Genomic DNA, 19,761 nt, shown 5'->3' on the forward strand with positions numbered 1-19,761 from the left:
TACTTTACCCCCACTCATACCTCCCCTCACAGCCCATGGAGGCTGTTAGTGCCCCCAAAATAGAGTTTGAGAAGGCACACTTGAAATAAAACACGTTTTCAAGATTGTTAGTTTGACAATGGAACTGTGTGACTCTAAGGCAAACCAATTAGAATATGAAAGTTATTATTTATTTTTTAAGAGAGAGAGAGGAAGGTAGAGAGAGAGGCATCAATTTGTTACTCCACTTAGTTGTGCATTGATTGCTTCTCATATGTGCCTTTACTGAGGATTCAACCGGTGACCTTGGGCTCGAGCAGGAGACCTTGGGATAGAGCTGGCAACCAAGGGTTGAGCTGGTGACCTCGTGCTCAAGCTGGCAAACCTGAGCTCAAGTCAGGGACCTTCGGATTGAGTTGGTGACCCCAGGCTCGAGCCAGTAACTTTGGGTTTCAAACCAGTAACCTCAGCATTCCAAATCAACATTCTATCTACTGCACCACCACCAGTCAGGCAAAAGTTCTTTTTTAAATTGAGTTTTCCTGGCCTGACCTGTGGTGGCGCAGTGGATAAAGCGTCGACCTGGAAATGCTGAGGTCGCCGGTTCGAAACCCTGGGCTTGCCTGGTCAAGGCACATATGGGAGTTGATGCTTCCAGCTCCTCCCCCCTATCTCTCTCTCCTCTCTGTCTCTCTCTGTCTCTCTCTCTCTCCTCTCTAAAATGAATAAATAAATAAATAATAAAAAAAATGAATAAATAAAAAAAAACTTTAAATTGAGTTTTCCTGCTTGTTAACAGTGCAAAAGGCATAAAAATTAAACTGTGCTCTCTTTAAGAAGAAAAATCCATTTTAACATTAGAGCAATTGATTATTAACATTTGGGGGTCAGGTAATCCTTTTACAATCTGCTGAAATCTTCCAGTCTCTCCCTGAAAAGTGTGTATTTATACTGAGTTTTATGCACAACGTTAGAGTGTCTGTGGACCTGCTAAAATTCCAAAAGAAGGGCACAAGAATCGCACCAGCAGGAATCACAGCAGGGGCAAGTTGGAATGGAGGCCCAACAATATCTGAAGTAATAGAACACTGGAGTGCCTGGCACAAGCTGGTTGCTACTCAGATGACAGAGATTGAGGGAAAGGCAGTTTGTGGATACTGCATTATGACTGAGAAAGCAGAGAAATACTGTACTTTTGCAGCCCAGAGAATAAAAAAACCCAAACAGGAGAATATTAGTTTATCTTTTTTTTTGCTTTGATAGCATATATTCTTATTTATTTATTTATTCATTCATTTATTCATTTTTAGAGATAGAGGAGAGAGAGAGAGAAAGAGAGAAAAGGGGAGGAGCAGGAAGCATCAACTCCCAGATGTGCTTTGACCAGGCAAGCCCAGGGTTTTGAACCAGCGACTTTAGCATTCCAAGTCAATGCTTTATCCACTGTGCCACCACAGGTCAGGCTGATGGCATATATTCTATATGTACTAATCTTTCAATAATATTCCACAAAATATTTGTATTTTTTAAAAACCTGAAAGTGGTTGTTAACCTGAATAATATTTATTTGGAAGAGCCAACATGCTTTACCAAAGGCAGCAAATAAAGCCAAAAATGACAGGTGGAGGAGAAGGAAGAAACTCTGAGATTTACCCTAAAAACCAGAGTTCATGGTGAAATAGTCCTATTACAAATTCCAAGGGTTGTGTTCCTTCATGTCAGAGAAATCTTGTCTCGGTCTCAACACCTCTGACCATTGCTCAATATTTTTTTCATTGGCTGCATGTAAAGACAGGAAATGGGAAGCGAAAAGACACACTCTCACATGAGAATGCCTGGACTGTCTCTTCAATACTGTGCAGTTAATCTTGGGGGAAAAGGAAATCAATAGTTTCGCTCCTATGGTATTTTATTCATGAGACAAGTCAGCTTTGAGGTAGTATATTCTCTCCTTTGCCTCATGTAGTTGCTTATGATCAAGGAAATATAATGCTATAGAACTTTTCTGTCAACCATTTCTGAGCTGTGGGTTGTCTGATATCTTAAAAGATGAGAGCTGCCATCCAATCTCTTCTGTGCATGACACTGCTAAGTTTTCTCTCCCAGGTAGATTCTATGATGTAAAATTAAGCTGGTGCCATGACCAAAACTTTCCCACATGGAGGATTTGAAGGGCTTCTCTCCTGTGCATCACAAAGGTTATGTTGAGCCCTAGCCAGACAGCTCAGTTGTTTAGAGCATCATACCGATACACAGAGATTGCTGGCCAGGGCACATACAGAAACAGATCAATGTTTCTGTCTCTCTCTCTCAAATCAATCAATAAATTTTAATAAAAGGTTATGCTGAGGCTAGAAGACTTCTCACACCCACTGCACTGTAGGTTCTCTCCCCAGCTTGATTCTCTGGGGTATATACCACAAGACTTGAGCTTTACCTGAAGCTTTTCCTACACTCACCACAAAGATGGGGCTTTATCCTCAGTTTGGTGATCTGATGACGAGATGCTGAGCTTTGTCTGAAGCTTTTTTGCCACTGACTACATTTTGAAATTTTGTTCAATCTGGATTCTCTGACACACCAGCTGAATGGCACATGTAAAGCTTTCTCATAGTCAAGTCAATGATATGGCCTGGTATGGGGCATGGCCAGAGCTAAGGCTTTTGTTGCACTCACTGCACCTTCAGGACCTCTCTGAGTGTGGGCTCCCAGCTCTTTTCTGGCTGAACTTTTCCCACACGCCTTACATGGTAGGGCTTCACTCTGGTGTGTCTTCTGATGGCATATCATGTTAGAGCTCTGCCAAAGTTTTACCCATTTCCCCCTGTGTGGTTCAGGAAGACAGCCAAATGGCACTTTCACCAAACACTTGCTCTGGGGCTATTTTTCCAGGTGTTCTGTAAGCATCTGCACATTGCTCACTCTCCTGCCCAAACTTTCACAGCCTTGCCCACCATGATGGTGAGCCTATTGTTTGGTTTTCTTATTAATGTCCTGGAAGTTTCAGTTTTCTCACCGTTTTTGGCCATCTTATTCTTTTTCTTCACTTTACTATCCAAAGGAAAACATAAGAAGAGAAGGTGTTAGTCTTGAAATAGGATTTGGATCAGAAGGGAAAATAATTGGAACCATTACATTAGACTAAATAAAAGTACAGGTTCTTCTGAAAAAGGTAATTCAGAGTTAAAGTCAAAAAGAGAAGAAGGGAGGCTTGGGTGACTGTCCAAACAACCCTTGAGCAAGGTCATATTCATAGCGATGGTTCTGAATGTTCATTTTTCAGTGTTTTGTATTCACTTCTTCTACAAAGACTTAATTAATTCCACCTCCCTCTGCTCTATAGTCCCTCATTTAATTGAAATTACTCATTTGTAACTCTTCCTCCCTCCTCCCTCCCTCCCTCTGTCCCTCCTTCTACCCTTTTCCCTCCCCCCTCTCCCTCCCTTTTCTCTCTCTCTCTTTTTCTCAGACATGTATATAGTCCTTCTATAGGTTGGGCACTCTCCCAGGTGCATTATATATATGTCCCATCTTATAGAGAGGGAAAGTGAGCCACACAGAGGGTATCTTGCCTAAGAACAGGATAATGTGTGCTAGAGCTAGGATTCCCTCCCTGGCAGAATGGCTTCAGTGTCTACACTCTTCAAGCTTCCTATGTGAGTATACGTAATCTCTCAAGTTTAGAAAGCAACATTTGAAGAGTAAGTATTCTGCCTCTGATTCTTTTGAGCGCATTGTAGAATCCAAATATGTATTTTCAAAACCCCAGAGAAAAGGTGTCTTATATGCCTAACAGGAAGAGTGCAGAATCCATCAAGTTGGTTGAAGAATATACAGGGGTGGGCAGAAGTAGGCTTACAGTTGTCCATATGGAAAATAATACAGTCATTAATAAATAATGATGTAAGAATAAACTCTGTGTTTCCCGTACTCACAACTGAAACCTACTTTTTCCCATCACTGAAATGTTCCCCGGTTGGATGAAATTGAAAAATTCAATTTCAATGGAACAAATTTGGCTTTGGCAACCCAGCCTGGGACTCCTGCTTATCCTTTTTTCCTCTCAGCAGATGCTCACAGGCCCTCTATTATACTGAGAATTATCCTAAAGCTGTACATCTGCTGGAAGACCTGGCCGGTGTCCTCTGTTCTGCTACGCACCTGAGATCTCCAAACCCTCCCTCCCTTTTCTAACTGCTTTCAATCTACTTTTCCACCCATTTTCCCACTCCTCAAAGACCCGTACCTGTTCTTTTACCTTCCTAATAATTTTATGTGTGTGTGCTTACTTATGCCAGCTTCTCTGTACATCTTTATAATGCACATCTGTCTGAGGGAGATACTTGCATACCTGGAAGCATGGACATAAAATATGACTGTAACCATATTTATTTATTTATCAAGAGGTGTTTTTCTTCCATGCAGGAAAGAGTGGCTAGGAAAAGACTGGACTTATGAATAAGTATAGTTGTATATATCAGATCTTTAGCTATTTATTTATTTATTTTTTATTTTTTTGTATTTTTCTGAAGCTGGAAACGGGGAGAGACAGTCAGACAGACTCCCGCATGCACCCGACCGGGATCCACCCGGCACGCCCACCAGGGGCGACGCTCTGCCCACCAGGGGGCGATGCTCTGCCCCTCCAGGGCATCGCTCTGCCACGACCAGAGCCACTCTAGCGCCTGGGGCAGAGGCCAAGGAGCCATCCCCAGCGCCCGGGCCATTTTTGCTCCAATGGAGCCTTGGCTGCGGGAGGGGAAGAGAGAGACAGAGAGGAAGGAGGGGGGGGGGTGGAGAAGCAAATGGGCTCTTCTCCTATGTGCCCTGGCCGGGAATCGAACCCGGGTCTCCCGCACGCCAGGTCGACGCTCTACCACTAAGCCAACCGGCCAGGGCCTATTTATTTTTTATTAATGATAAAACTAAGAGTAGCAATAGGCCCAATTGCTTTTTCATTTATATACTAAGCAATATTTTCTTTAGTAAAACTGTGGCATGAGCAGGAAACTGAAAAGACTCTATGGTATAGAAGATTGTTGTAATGTGATTGGATATATATCACTCTGTATTCTCTGGTCATTGTTATATTGTAATTTCCAGCTGTTTTCTTGCCATGCAACATAGGCTTTTGCATCAGGCAGACTGTGGTCTGAATCCTATTTCTGTCATTTGGTAAATGAGACAATGGGTTGGTTACTTAGTTTTCTGAGCATTTCCCCATCTGTAAAAATAGAAAAATAATAGCCTCCTATAATATTACTTTAAAAAATTTTAAATATTACTTTAAAAAAAGTGAAAGCACCTAATGTAGTGCCAGGAACATAGTAGGTGCTCTATAGATGTAACTTTTATTTATTTATTTTTTTATTCATTTTTAGAGAGGAAAGGGAGAGACAGAGGAGAGACAGAAGGGGGGGGAGGAGCTGGAAGCATCAACTCCCATATGTGCCTTGACCAGGCAAGCCCAGGGTTTCAAACCAGTGACCTCAGCATTTCCAGGTCAACGCTTTATCCACTGCGCCACCACAGGTCAGGCTATAGATGTAACTTTTCTTCATTCTCTCCTACCTCTCTCCCATGGTTGTCCCCATTCAGCTTCTGCTTTTGTTCTCATATGGAAACAGGGGTGCCCAGTTGTTCCTTTGTGTCTGCCATCATTCTTGACTGATTAGGGAGTGAAACCTGAGCAGTGGGGAATCAATACTGAGAGTGTTAGTCTAGGGGTAGAGCCTACGTGTCCCAGAAGAAAAGATGTTTGAGAAATGTCCTTTAGTTGATTCTTTCCTCAACCCACAATGGTGACCCAGCTTTCCCTCTCAGGCCCAGAGGGCTATGTCAAACCAGGGAGTACAGAAACCCCCAGGCTATGGTCTAGGAAAGCCAGAAATCTTACCTAGTCGGAAAATATTTTTGGTGCTCATTGTGCATGGTGATCCTGATAAAGTCCTTGTAAGGAATAAAGCCAAAGGTCCTGCCCTGAAAACCTAGAAAAACTGGAGAAGAATTCCATAGCAAATGGCTTAAAGAATTATAAGAATCTGGTTTCCCAAAAGTAACAAGAAACCTAAAAGAAATTGGGAGCCATAGTGGGATAGGGAAAAAGGTTGCCAACATTGTCATCAGATTTTGTCACCCTAACTTCCTCTCTCTTATTGTTATAGTCTACTGGCCCCTATATCATTTTCTTTTATTTCTCCTTGATTTTAGCTCCTGGATCACCATCATTCTTTAAAACTACTACTGTCTTAATTCTTGGTAATTTCTATATAGAAAGAAATGGTTCTTCTAACACCCTGGTGTCTCAGTTCTCTGAGTCCTCTCTTCCAATGATCTTGTCCTCCATCCTACACAGTTACACGCTCCTGTAGTCATACTTCAGACCTTGTCATTACCTGAAACTCAGCTTCATGCATTTCATCCTGTCACCACTTTCTTTCCAGCTTCCTTTCTCTAGTATTCAGACTCCAGCGACCTTTCAATATTGTCAGTACCTCCAATCCATTGATGTTGCCATGTTTGCTGTCTTTCACCCATTGAAGTTCTTCTATCCTCCTTACCCAGCAAAAAGTTCATGATAATCATTATAATCATTCCACTCCCCTGACTCTCTTTGCACTAGCATACTCACTTGACAAAATCACAGTCATTACTGAATTCCACCTCTGCCTACTCAGTACTTGCACTCCAGTCATTGAAAGAGACTAAGAAAATATATGTATTCTAGCCAACTCTTCTTGTTCTAAACTCATGGCCATAAAACTTAAGTGAGATTATGGATGCTTCTACTTCTTGGAAGTGGAATACCTTCCCTACTCCTCCCACTAAGTACACCTAACTCCCCTGGACATTATATGTAGAACAAACATAAGAAGACTGAAATGTGGAAAGGAAACTGCCTTTAGGCTTTGGAATCCTAGGGTGACACAGCAGTGAGTTTGCTGGTTTCTCTTCCTATCTCATATGTGCCAGACTAGGTGCTAGAAAAGATGGCAATCTAGAAAGACCAATGAGTACAGACTTTAAAAAGCCACAACAAAATCCTTCAGGAAAGGGGCAACTGAGCAAGAGAGATAACTTTTAGACAACAGCCACTCTATTCCAATTCATACACTAAAAAACTATGGTCTCATTCCTTTCCCCATCAGCAGAGGCCGGTATCAGTGGAGACCATGTGGGTAACCTGCACTTCCTCCCTCACCCAGCGGTAACAAGGCTCCTCCTCTTCTCCTCTACATACATGAGTACATTTACAAAGAGAGAGAATCAATGGAAAGGAGGATATTTTTGTGTGTGTGACATAGACAGAGAAAGAGACAGATAGGGACAGACAGCAAGGAAGAGAGATAAGAAGCATCAGTTCTTCTTTGTGGCACCTAAGTTGTTCATTGACTGCTTTCTCATATGTGCCTTGATGTGTGTGTGTGGGGGCATCTACAGCAGAGTGAATGACCCCTTGCTCAAGCCAGCGACCTTGGGCTTCAAGCCAGTAACCTTTGGACTCAAACCAGCGACCATGGGGTCATATCTACGACCCCACGCTCAAGCCAGTGACTCTGCTAAATCTGGTAAGCCCACGCTTAAGCTGGATGAGCCCATGCTCAAGTCGTGACGATCTTGGTGTTTCGAACCTGTATTCTCTGCTTCCCAGTCTGATGCTCTATTCACTGCACCACTGCCTGGTCAGGCTGGAAAGGATATTTAAACCAGAAGATAATTTTGTAGGATCATATCCCAGAGACAGAAAGAATGGCATGGAGAATGTAGGCTGTGAAGTTCATCTTTGAGGATACTAGAACACTAGTTCCTTAGATACAGAAAATGTAAGGACAAGAGGTGAAACTACTGAAGTAGAAGAGGTATAAATTAAGGACAGCCTCCTCTGACATTCTCCTGCTGTCTTTGAAGAAGGGAGAGTGAGAGAGGCAGTGATGGATATGAATGCCCCTTTCTATTGATTCATTTTCTTTAGTCATATTTTCCCTATACTTAAAAACAAAATATACTTTCCTGTAGACATTCCCCCCTCAAAATCACATCTCATTTCTCTTCTCATTTCCAGGCAAACTTCTAAATATTTGTAGTAGTCTTTCTGTCCCAGGCCTCAGTTTAAAGTGTAACCAGTGACCTGAATAGCACACATCTGACTCCCAGCAGTCAAAGCCTTTTACCGTCATTTTCCAATCTTCTCCCTTTGAGAACTCTATGTCATTCCCACAGCACGCTGCAAGCTTTCTGACTTTGGCAATGTTCTCTTTGGGTGGAATGCCCTTCCACCCATCCCCTAGTTTTCTAGTCTTAGTGTTTAGATGAACTTTAAAAAAATTTTTTTAAATTGATTTTAATTTATTGTGCTTACATAGATTCAAGTGTCCCACCGAATATATCGCCATCCCCCCGCCCCCGTGTTTCCCTTGATACCCCCTTTTTTCCCTCCCCACAACGCCTTCCCCATTTCCCTTCAGGATTTGCTGTCCTGCTCTCTATAATGCTCTCTCTATATAATTTCACTAATCTCTTTCCCGTCTCTAATCCCATCCTCTCCTCCCCTTTCCCTCTGACCGCTTTCCCTCTGGTCCCTTTGACCCTGCCTCTACCTCTATTCTGTTCTTCAGTTCACATTGTTCATTAAATTCCTCATAGGAGTGAGGTCATATGATATTTTTCTTTCTCTGCCTGGTTTATTTCTCTTAGCATAATATTCTCCAGGTCCATCCATGTTGTCGCAAAAGGTAAGATTTCTTTATTTTTCATGGCTGTGTAGTATTCCATTGTGTATATGTATGACAGCTTTTTAATCCACTCATCCACTGATAAACACTTGGGCTTTTTCCAGATCTTAGCTATTGTAAACAATGCTGCAATAAACATGGGGGTGCATTTCTTCTTTTGTATCAGTGATATGGTATTCTTTTTTGTTTTAAAGTTTTATTTGGATCTTTTTTTTTTTTTTTTTACAGAGACAGAGAGTCAGAGACAGGAATAGATTGGGACAGACAGGAACAGAGAGAGATGAGAAGCATCAATTATCAGTTTTTCGTTACTTAGTTGTTCATTGACTGCTTTCTCGTATGTGCCTTGACCGTGGGCCTTCAGCAGACCGAGTAACCCCTTGCTCGAGCCAGTGACCTTGGGTCCAAGCTGGTGAGCTTTTGCTCAAACCAGATGAGCCCGCACTCAAGCTGACAACCTCAGGGTCTTGAACCTGGGTCCTCCACATACCAGTCTGATGCTCTATCCACTGTGCCACTGCCTAGTCAGGCAGTGATATGGTATTCTTAGGATATATTCCTAAAGCTGGGATAGCTGGGTCAAAAGGCATTTCCATTTTTAATTTTTTGAGGAATCTCCATACTGTTTTTCACAGTGGCTGCACTAGTCTGCATTCCCACCAGCAGTGCAGGAGGGTTCCCTTTCCTCCACATCCTCGCCAGCACTTATTATATGTTGTTTTGCTTATGAGCGCCATTCTTACTGGTGTGAGGTGATGTCGGAGAGCTTACTGCCTATGTTTTCTTCCAAGATGGTTAAGGTATCACGACTTACATTTAAATCTTTTATCCATTTTGAGTTTATTTTTGAGTATGGTGTAAGTTGTTGGTCTAGTTTCATTTTCTTGCAAGTACCTGTCCAATTTTCCCAACACCATTTGTTAAAGAGACTGTCTTTACTCCATTCTATGCTCTCATCTCCTTTGTCAAATATAATTGTCCAGATAGGTGTGGGTTTATTTCTAGGTTCTCTGTTCTGTTCCATTGATCTGTATGCCTGTTCTTATGCCAGTACCAAGATGTTTTGAGTACAATGGCCTTATAGTATAACTTGATATCAGGAAGTGTGATACCACCCACTTTATTCTTCTTTATTAGGATTGCTGAGGCTATTCGTGTTCTTTTTGGTTCCATATAAAATTTTAGAATATTTGTTCTATATCTTTGAAGTATGCCATTGGTATTTTAATAGGAATTGCATTAAACTTATAGATTGCTTTGGGTAATATAGACATTTTAATGATGTTTATTCTTCCTATCCATGAACACAATATATGCTTCCACTCGTTTGTATCTTCCTTGATTTCTTTTATCAATGTTTTATAATTTTCCGAGTACAAGTCTTTAATCTTCTTGGTTAAATTTACACCTAGGTATTTTATTTTTTTGGTTGCAATAGTGAAGGGGATTGTTTCCTTAATTTCTCTTTCTGACAGTTCATTGTTGGTGTATAAAAATGCCTGATTTATGAGTATTAATTTTATATCCTGCCACTTTGCTGAATTCATTTATCAAGTCCAGTAGTATTTTGACTGAAACTTTAGGGTTTTCTATATACAATATCATATCATCTGCAAATAATGTTAGTTTTACTTCTTTTCCAATTTGGATGCCTTTTATTTCTTTTTCTTGTCTGATTGCTGTGGCTAGGACTTCCAGGATTATGTTGAATAAGAGTGATAAAAGGGGGCACCCCTGCCTTGTTTCTGATCTTAAGGGGATTGCTTTTAATTTTTGCCCATTGAGTATGATGTTGGCTGTGGGTTTGTCATAGATGGCCTTTATCATGTTGAGGTATGTTCCCTGTATTCCCACTTTGCTGAGAGCTTTGATCATGAATGGGTGCTGTATTTTATCAAATGATTTTTCTGCATCTATTGAAATTATATTTGGTTTTTCTCCTTCCTTTTGTTTATGTAATGAATCACATTGATTGATTTGCAAATATTGTACCAACCTTGCCTCCCCAGAATAAATCCCACTTCATCATGGTGTATGGTTTTTTTCATATATTGCTGGATCTGGTTTGCTAATATTTTGTTGAGAATTTTAGCATCTATTTTCATCAGGGATATTGGCCTATAGTTTTCTTTCTATGTAGTGTCTTTGCCTGGTTTTGGTAAAAGGCGAAAGATTTATACGATCTGAAGAGAAACCAGAGCATTTTTGCCTGGTTTTGGAATCAGAATTATGCTCACCTCATAAAAAGAGCTTGGAAGTCTTCCCTCTTGTATTTTTTGAAATACCTTGAGAAGGATAGGAGTTAGTTCTTCTTTGAATATTTGGTAACATTCACCTGTGAAGCCATCTGGCCCAGGACTTTTGCTTGTTGGGAGTTTTTTTTTTTTTTTTGGACAGTCTATTTTTTTAATTAATTATTTATATTTATTTTATTTTATTTTTTTTACAGAGACAGAGTCAGAGTGAGGGATAGACAGGGACAGACAGACAGGAACGGAGAGATGAGAAGCATCAATCATTAGTTTTTTCGTTGCGCATTGCGACACCTTAGTTGTTCATTGATTGCTTTCTCATATGTGCCTTGACCACGGGCCTTCAGCAGACCGAGTAACCCCTTGCTGAAGCCAGCGACCCTGGGTCCAAGCTGGTGAATTTTTGCTCAAACCAGATGAGCCCACGCTCAAGCCGGTGACCTCGGGGTCTTGAACCTGGGTCTTCCGCATCCCAGTCTGACGCTCTATCCACTGCGCCACCTCCTGGTCAGGCTGTTGGTGGTTTTTTGATAACTGTTTCAATCTTATTTGAAGTAATGGGTCTATTTAGGTGTTCTGATTCTTCCAGATTGATTTTTGAAAGATTATATGTTTCAAGGAATTTGTCCATTTTGCCTATTTTGTCTAATATTTTGGCATACAGTCTTCATAGTATTTTCTTACAATTCTTTGTATTTCTGCTATGTCAGTTGTTACTTCTCCACTCTCATTTCTAATTTCTTTTATTTTAGTTCTCTTTCTTCTTTTCTTGGTGAGTCTGGTTAAAGATTCATCAATCTTGTTTACCTTTACAAAGAACCAACTCTTTGTTTCATTGATCTTCTGTATTGTTTTTAGCCTCTATGTCATTTATTTCTGCTCTGATCTTTATTATTTTCTTCCTTCTACTTCCTGTGGGTTTTGTTTGTTGTTCTTTTTCTAGTTCTTTTAGATGCAAGGTTAGATTGTTTATCTGGGATTTTTCTTGCTTCTTAAGGTATGTCTGTAATGCTATAAACTTACCTCTCAGGACTGCTTTTGCTGTGTCCAATAAATTTTGAGTTGTTGTATATTCATTTTCATTAACTTCAAGGATTTTTTTTTTATTTCTTCCTTGATCTCATTGTTAACCCATTCGTTATTTAATAACATGCTATTTAGCCTCCAAGTGTTTGAATGTTTTTCAGTTTTTCTATTGTGGTTAATTTCTAGATTCTTGTCATTGTGATCAGAGAAGATGCTTGATATAATTTCAATCTTCTTAAATTTATTGAGGCTCGTTTTGTGTCCTAGCATGTGGTCTATCCTAGAGAATGTACCATGAGGACTTGAAAAGAATGTATATTCTGCTGCTTTAGGGTGAAAGGTTCTGAAGATAGCTATTAAATCCAGTTGATCTAGTGTGTCCTTTAAGGCTGCTGTTTCTTTGTTAATTTTTTTCTTGAGGATCTATCCATTGATGTTAGTGGGGTATTGAAATCCCCTACTATTATAGTATTGCTGTTGATCTCACCCTTTATGTCCATCAAAATCTGCTTTATAAATTTAGGTGCTCCTGTATTAGGTACATAGATATTTATAATGGTTATATCTTCCTGTTGGATTGCTCCCTTTATCATTATGTAGTGACCTTCTTTATCCCTTACTGTAACCTTTGTTTTAAAGTCTATTTTGTCAGATATAAGTATTGCTACCCCAGTTTTGTTTTTTTTTTTTTTTTTTTTTTTTTTTGAGAGGAGAGAGACAGAGAGAGAGAAGGGGGGAGGAGCTGGAAGCATCAACTCCCATATGTGCCTTGACCAGGCAAGCCCAGAGTTTCGAACCGGCGACCTCAGCATTTCCAGGTCGACGCTTTATCCACTGCGCCACCACAGGTCAGGCCTACCCCAGTTTTTTTTTCATTTCCACTTGCATGAAATATTTTTTTCCATCCCTTCACTTTCAGTCTGTGTGCCTTTTTTGTTTTGAGATGGTGTCGGGAGCCGATCCACTAGTGCTGGCTAACAAGGTCACAGCAGAAGAAGATCCACAACTGCTGGTTGACAAAGTCACAGCAGAAGAAGACCAATGGCTGCTGGTTAATAAAGTCACCGCAGTGAAGACTAACAGCTGCGGGTTGACAAAGTCACCGCAAAGGATGGGCACAACGATACTTCCCCCTTTTGACCTTTTTGAATTAATCTGGCCTTATATCCCCCCTTTTCTGGGTGTGTGCTATCATTTATGGCACAGGGATAATAGTACCATGCTTTCCCTGTAGATTCATAGTAATTTCTTTGGAAATGAGACAGAGGGTGTGAGTTCCACAGAAAAGCCTGTAAGCCCCTTGAACTGGGCTCATAGACATAAGAGGCTGGCTATGATATCCCTCATAAAGGGTTAAGTTGGTAGGAGAACTTCTTCTTATTAATCATGTTAGAAAGAATAGATTGTGACTTATGAATAGGTAGGAAACAGTAACTATACACAGAGTACTTTTCAGCCTTCACTTAATTCATCACTTTACCTCCCTGAGCCTTTTCATGTAGTAAAGAAACTTTCCTTTCTTCTTGCATACCTGACCTGCAGGTGGTGGAACACTCTGAGAAAAATAGAGTTAGAACTTAACTAGAGTATGAATATAGTAATAAATAAAATTTGATTAGACAATAGCATCATAGGTAAGGTAGAGTTGTTATTCAGTACTGATCTTTTAGAAGTTTGTACCAACATTGTTATTGCTGTTCAAGTTATTGTATAATTGTACTTTGAATGATTTATAGTTTATAGAAATGAATTAACTGTTACCTAGAAAATGTAACCATAGTGAAACAAAAACAATGATTAATCAATGTATTCTGAATACCATGTGATTGTAACTTAGTGTGTGTGCATAAAAAGAAAGCTGGACCAGCATTTGGCAGAGATGCCTGGCAGTAAATGCTAACTGGAGAATAAAGAGAAAGAAAAGAATTCAGCTCTCTCACTCGATTTCGTGCCGACGCTGTCTCTTCCTGTGGGACCCCTGGATCCTTTCCCCCGGGGCTGGACCCCGGCAAGATGGGTCTCTTATAGACAGCATATGTATGGGTCCTGTTTTCTTATCCAGGCAGCTACCCTATGTCTTTTTTTTTTTTAAATACAAAGAAAATAACAATAAAGTTAACAGAGTTGATGTCAAAACACAAATAGGTTTGAAAAGCTATAATCACTTTGTTTCATTAGACCTCTGTCCATCCTTGATTATTTTAGGGAGCATCTCTGGCATATTCCAGACTGAACCTTAAGCACAATGTATCCAGGTGATTCATCATGATTTTTTGATTGGGGCATTTAGTCCATTCACATTTAAGGTTATTATTGATATGTAGTTGTTTATTGCCATTTTATTCTTTAAATCTAAGTTCTTTTTCTAGATTCCCTCCCCCCCTTTTATGTGTTTACAACAGGCCCCTTAACATTCCTTGCAGCATTGGTTTGGTTGTAATGAATTCCTTGAGTTTTTTTTTTTGTCTGGGAAGCTTTTTACTTCATCTTCAATTTTAAATGATAGCCTTGCTGGATAAAGAAGTCTTGGTTGTAGGCTTTTGTTTTGCATTACTTTGAATATTTCTTGCCATTCCCTTCTGGCATGTCATCTTTATGGGGGCTCCATAAGGAGCTCTGTAGGTAATTGACTGCTTTTCTCTTGCACTTTTAGTATTCTTTCTTTATCCCTTAATTTTGGCATTTTAATTATGGTGTGTCTTGGTGTAGTCCTCTTTGGGTTCCTCTTTAATGGGACTTTGTACTTCTTGAACTTGTGTGACTTTTTCTTTTATCAATAGGGAAGTTTTCAGTTATGTTTTCTTCAAACAGGTTCTCTATCCCTTGTTCTTTCTCTTCTCCTTCAGGAACCCCTATGGTGTGGATGTTGTTTCTCTTCATGATGTCACAGAGCTCTCTTAGAGTTTCCTCAGACTTTTTAAGCTTCTTTTCTTTTTGCTGCTCTGCTTCCATGCTTTCATTTATCTTGTCTTCTAAATCGCTGATTCGATCCTCTGCTTCATTCAGCCTACTTTTAATTCCTTCTAGTGTATTCTTTTTTTTTTTTTTTTTTTTTTCATTTTTCTGAAGCTGGAAACAGGGAGAGACAGTCAGACAGACTCCCGCATGCGCCCGACCGGGATCCACCCGGCACGCCCACCATGGGGCGACGCTCTGCCCACCAGGGGGCGATGCTCTGCCCATCCTGGGCATCGCCATGTTGCGACCAGAGCCACTCTAGCACCTGAGGCAGAGGCCACAGAGCCATCTCCAGCGCCCGGGTCATCTTTGCTCCCATGGAGCCTTGGCTGCGGGAGGGGAAGAGAGAGACAGAGAGGAAAGCGCGGCGGAGGGGTGGAGAAGTAAATGGGCGCTTCTCCTATGTGCCCTGGCCGGGAATCAAACCCGGGTCCTCCGCACGCTAGGCCGACGCTCTACCGCTGAGCCAACCGGCCAGGGCCTAGTGTATTCTTCATTTCTGATATTGTGTTTGTCATTTCTGACTGGTTCTTTTTTATGATTTTAATGTCCTTTTTGATGCTTGTTATTTCTTTATTTAGGTGCTCATTATGTCCATTTATTGTTGCTCTAAGATCTTTGAGCACCCTAACAATCATTATTTTAAACTCTGCCTCTGATAATTTGGTTATTTCCATCTCATTCAGTTTTTTTTTTCTGGGGATTTCTCTTGTTGATTCATTTGGATTGCATTTCTCTGTCTTCCCATTTTGTCTGTGTATAGACTCCTCCTTTAGGTGTGTTGTTGTTTGTGTAGCTAGCTGAGTCTAGGGTTGGTATTGCTTGCCTCCAATTTCCAGTTGTGTTGTTTCTAGATTTTCTTGGGTTGGCATCAGCTGTTGTTTGTAATCTGCTGTGGGCTACTTATCTGCTGTCACTGTTCTTTTTGCTATTTGTGTCACCATTTTCTATGTCTTAGCTGGGTCAGATGTGAGGAGCCCTTCCTTAAGATACCAATCTAACAAGGGTTGTTAGGTCCTTAACTGATGCTCTCAGTATCTGGCCACTGGGTGTGCCCACCCTAGACATCCCTGGCCATAGCCTGGCGCAGATCAGTGGGGTCACTGCCTATGACTGGCCCTTATCAACCTTTTTGGATCTACAAGCGATCCAGATCTTGTGGCTGTCTTTGCTGGGCCCAGGTGCCATTGTAAATATCAATTGCACTCCTAGGCTAGCTTTTAGATACTCTTGGCCTGGGAAAAGTTCATTTAAAAGTTCAAGTTCCCTGATATCCACCTTCTGCCACTTCTTATTGCTGGCTACTTGTTGGGCTCAGTACTGTAATTCAGATATTAGGTATGGTATTGGATATGGCTTGCCCCTTAATCTCAGGTGTCATTCTATCTAAACTTTTTTTTTTCTATTTTATTTTCTTCTTCTTTTTCAGCCCTCAGAAGAATGTGGCCACATGAGTCCAGGGGGTGTGGCCACTGTATTCCGCATGTGTGGTCTGTCTGCCCACCTGCTGCCACTGCTGCTGTTGCCTCGGGCATTTGGGCTTGGGCGCTGCTGGCACTAGCCTACTGCTATGGCCACCATAGACTCCACTGCCACAGGCAGGCTTGCGTACCCATGCCCAGGCCATCGCCTCGGCCTCCCCAGTTTCTGCTGCTGCAGGCGGGCTTGCGCAAGTGCGATCCTGCTGCAGCTGTGGCCACCCAGGCCTCCACTGCTGTGGGTGGGCTTGCATGCATGTGCTTGGACACCCGGGCCCATGCAGCTGTGCTGGCCACCACCGGCTTACCTGCCCTCTGGCAAGTACTCAGCAGCCTGGGAGGGTGGTGTGGCTCAGACCTCAGCACTCACTACCTGTGTCCCTGATGTGCTCCCAGCTTCTAAGTGCCTTCTTGCTCTGAATGGAGCAGGAGAGCTTCTGGTGGGCAGGGTAGCTTCTACCCTTTGCTGATGTTGCTGCTCCCAGGAAAATGGTCACTTTGGATTTGGGGAGTGACTCAGCCCCAGGGGTTAGGGTGGCTGTCCCTTAAAGTGTCTCTCCCGGCCCTGGCTGGTTGGCTCAGTGGTAGAGTGTCGGTATGGTGTGCAGGAGTCCTGGGTTTGATTCCTGGCCAGGGCACACAGGAGAAGCACCCATCTGCTTCTCCACCCCTCCCCCTCTCCTTCCTCTCTGTCTCTCTCTTCCCCTCCCGCAGCAGAGGCTCCATTGGAGCAAAGTTGGCCCGGGTGCTGAGGATGGCTCCACGGCCTCTGCCTCAGGTGCTAGAATGGCCCTGGTTGCAAGAGAGCAACACCCCAGATGGGCAGAGCATTGCCCCCTGGTGGGCATGCCAGGTGGATCCTGGTCGGGCGCATGCGGGAGTTTGTCTGAATGCTTCCCGGTTTCCAACTTCAGAAAAATACAAAAAAAAAAAAAAGTATCTCTTCCTGTGTCTCCGAGATTAAACTCTCCTCTGGCAATTCCAGTCCTCTCAGTGCTCCATGCTCCTGGAGCCCCAGGCAAGTGGCTGTGAACGAGGTTTTCTTCATTGTTCCTTTAAGACAGAGCCTAGGTGTGAGAGTTCTCTTTCTTGCAAACAGTATCCTGGCTCTTTTCTCAGCTAAATACTGTCTGTATGACTCTTCTAGGCTGTGGGGCTCTAGGCTGGGGCTCCGGTCCTGGGACTGAGGACCCACAACTCTCTGGGCAACCCACCGCACCACAAGAGTCCCTCCAGGTCGCCACTCGCTCCTGGGAGTGGGGCAGCCCTTTCCACATCTCCGCCTTTCCTACCAGTCTCAGTGTGTTTTCTTCAGTGTTCCTTGGTTATAGAATCTTCTTAGTTTAGTCCAAAGTTAGTTTTTCAAGATGATTGTTCTTAAAATTAAGTTGTAATCCTGTTTGGTTCCAGGAGGTAGGAGTTGGAACATCCACCTACTCCATTGCTTTCTTGCCATCCCTCCTAGACTGACTTCTATGAATCCTTTATCATTCAAGTTCTCTCTTCCAAGACCTACAGAAACTTTTTTATCACCTGTATTTTATTTAAATTTTTTAAAATTTATTTATTGATTTTAGAGAGAGGAAGAGAGAGAGAGAGAGAGAGAGAGACAGGCAGGCAGAAACATCAATCTGTTTCTGTGTGCGCCCTGACCAGGGATCAAACTCACAACCTTTGCACATCAGGATGAAGTTCTAACCAACCAACCTATCCAGGCCAATGCCTCTCCTTATTCTTTTAGCACCTTATTCTTTCTGCTTACATTTTAGTTAGTTGTCACCTCCAAGTGTGCCCTCTTCAAAGGGTTTCCCTCCATTCAGAGGCAAAGACCATAGTTTGATCCCCTTTGATTACCTGTGTAGCATCTAACACAGCTTGCCATTAGCATTTTCCAGGCATCTCAAAATAATGCTGGAGCAGTTGGGACTTTTGAGATTCTCTGCTTTTCACTAACTGTCCCATCCCATCTCTACCTGCCCATCCACTTTATGTTTAGGTAAAATTAAGAAGGCAACAGTCAGGAAGGAACATTAAAGACAATAGGTGGCATGGGGGAGATGCCAGTGGAAGGTCAGAGGTGCTGTGGCCTGCTCACATGTGGAAATTATGCCTTTCACGTTGATTAGTGTCCATTGTTGACTTACAAAGAGCTGTTGCCTCTATTCTTTGTCCTCTATCAGACAAAAGTAAGGCACTAGAAGGACTATTCTTGGATGTATGCCTTAAGAATAAAATGCAGATTGTGCCAATTTACAGGTGCAGCTGAAGAAAAGTTATCGGCTCAATTATCCTGAAAAATGGATAAGCCAAAATAAATTTTCCTCTATATTTCGAATATATACACATTTTTTTTCTTTTTCATTTTGATTCATTGGTTTTAGAGAGACAGGAAAGGATCAGAGAGAGAGGAAGAGAAGGCAAGAGAGAGAAACATCTGTTCAGGTCTGTGCCCTGACCAGGAATTGAACTGGCAACCTTTGTGCGTCAGGACGATGCTTTAACCCAGTGGTCCCCAAACCCCTGGGCCGCGGACCTGTACCAGTCTGTGGGCCATTTGGTACGGGTCCGCAGAGAAAGAATAAATAACTTACATTATTTCCGTTTTATTTATATTTAAGTCTGAACAATGTTTTATTTTTAAAAAATGACCAGATTCCCTCTGTTACATCCGTCTAAGATTCACTCTTGATGCTTGTCTTGGTCACGTGATACATTTATCTGTCCCACCCTAAAGGCCGGTCCGTGTGAAAATATTTTCTGACATTAAACTAGTCCATGGCCCAAAAAAGGTTGGGGACCACTGCTCTAACCAACCAAGCTATCCCACCAGGACTGGGATATATTTTTTAACAATAAAATTTCCTTCTTAATTGTATTGTATTGAGCCTAAAATTAAAATATTACTGTAATATAAAGGAAACAACATGGGAAGCATGCAAGGTCAGGAGTTCTATCTTTTTTTTTTTTTTTTTTCATTTTTCTGAAGCTGGAAACAGGGAGAGACAGTCAGACAGACTCCCGCATGCGCCCGACTGGGATCCACCCGGCACGCCCACCAGGGGCGGTGCTCTGCCCCCCAGGGGGCGATGCTCTGCCCATCCTGGGCGTCGCCATATTGCGACCAGAGCCACTCTAGCGCCTGAGGCAGAGGCCAAGGAGCCATCCCCAGCGCCCGGGCCATCTTTACTCCAATGGAGCCTTGGCTGCGGGAGGGGAAGAGAGAGACAGAGAGGAAAGCGCGGCGGAGGGGTGGAGAAGCAAATGGGCGCTTCTCCTGTGTGCCCTGGCCGGGAATCGAACCCGGGTCCTCCGCACGCTAGACCGACGCTCTACCGC

Source organism: Saccopteryx bilineata, chromosome 4, assembly GCF_036850765.1.
Source record: "Saccopteryx bilineata isolate mSacBil1 chromosome 4, mSacBil1_pri_phased_curated, whole genome shotgun sequence".
NCBI classification, from domain to species: Eukaryota; Metazoa; Chordata; class Mammalia; order Chiroptera; family Emballonuridae; genus Saccopteryx; species Saccopteryx bilineata.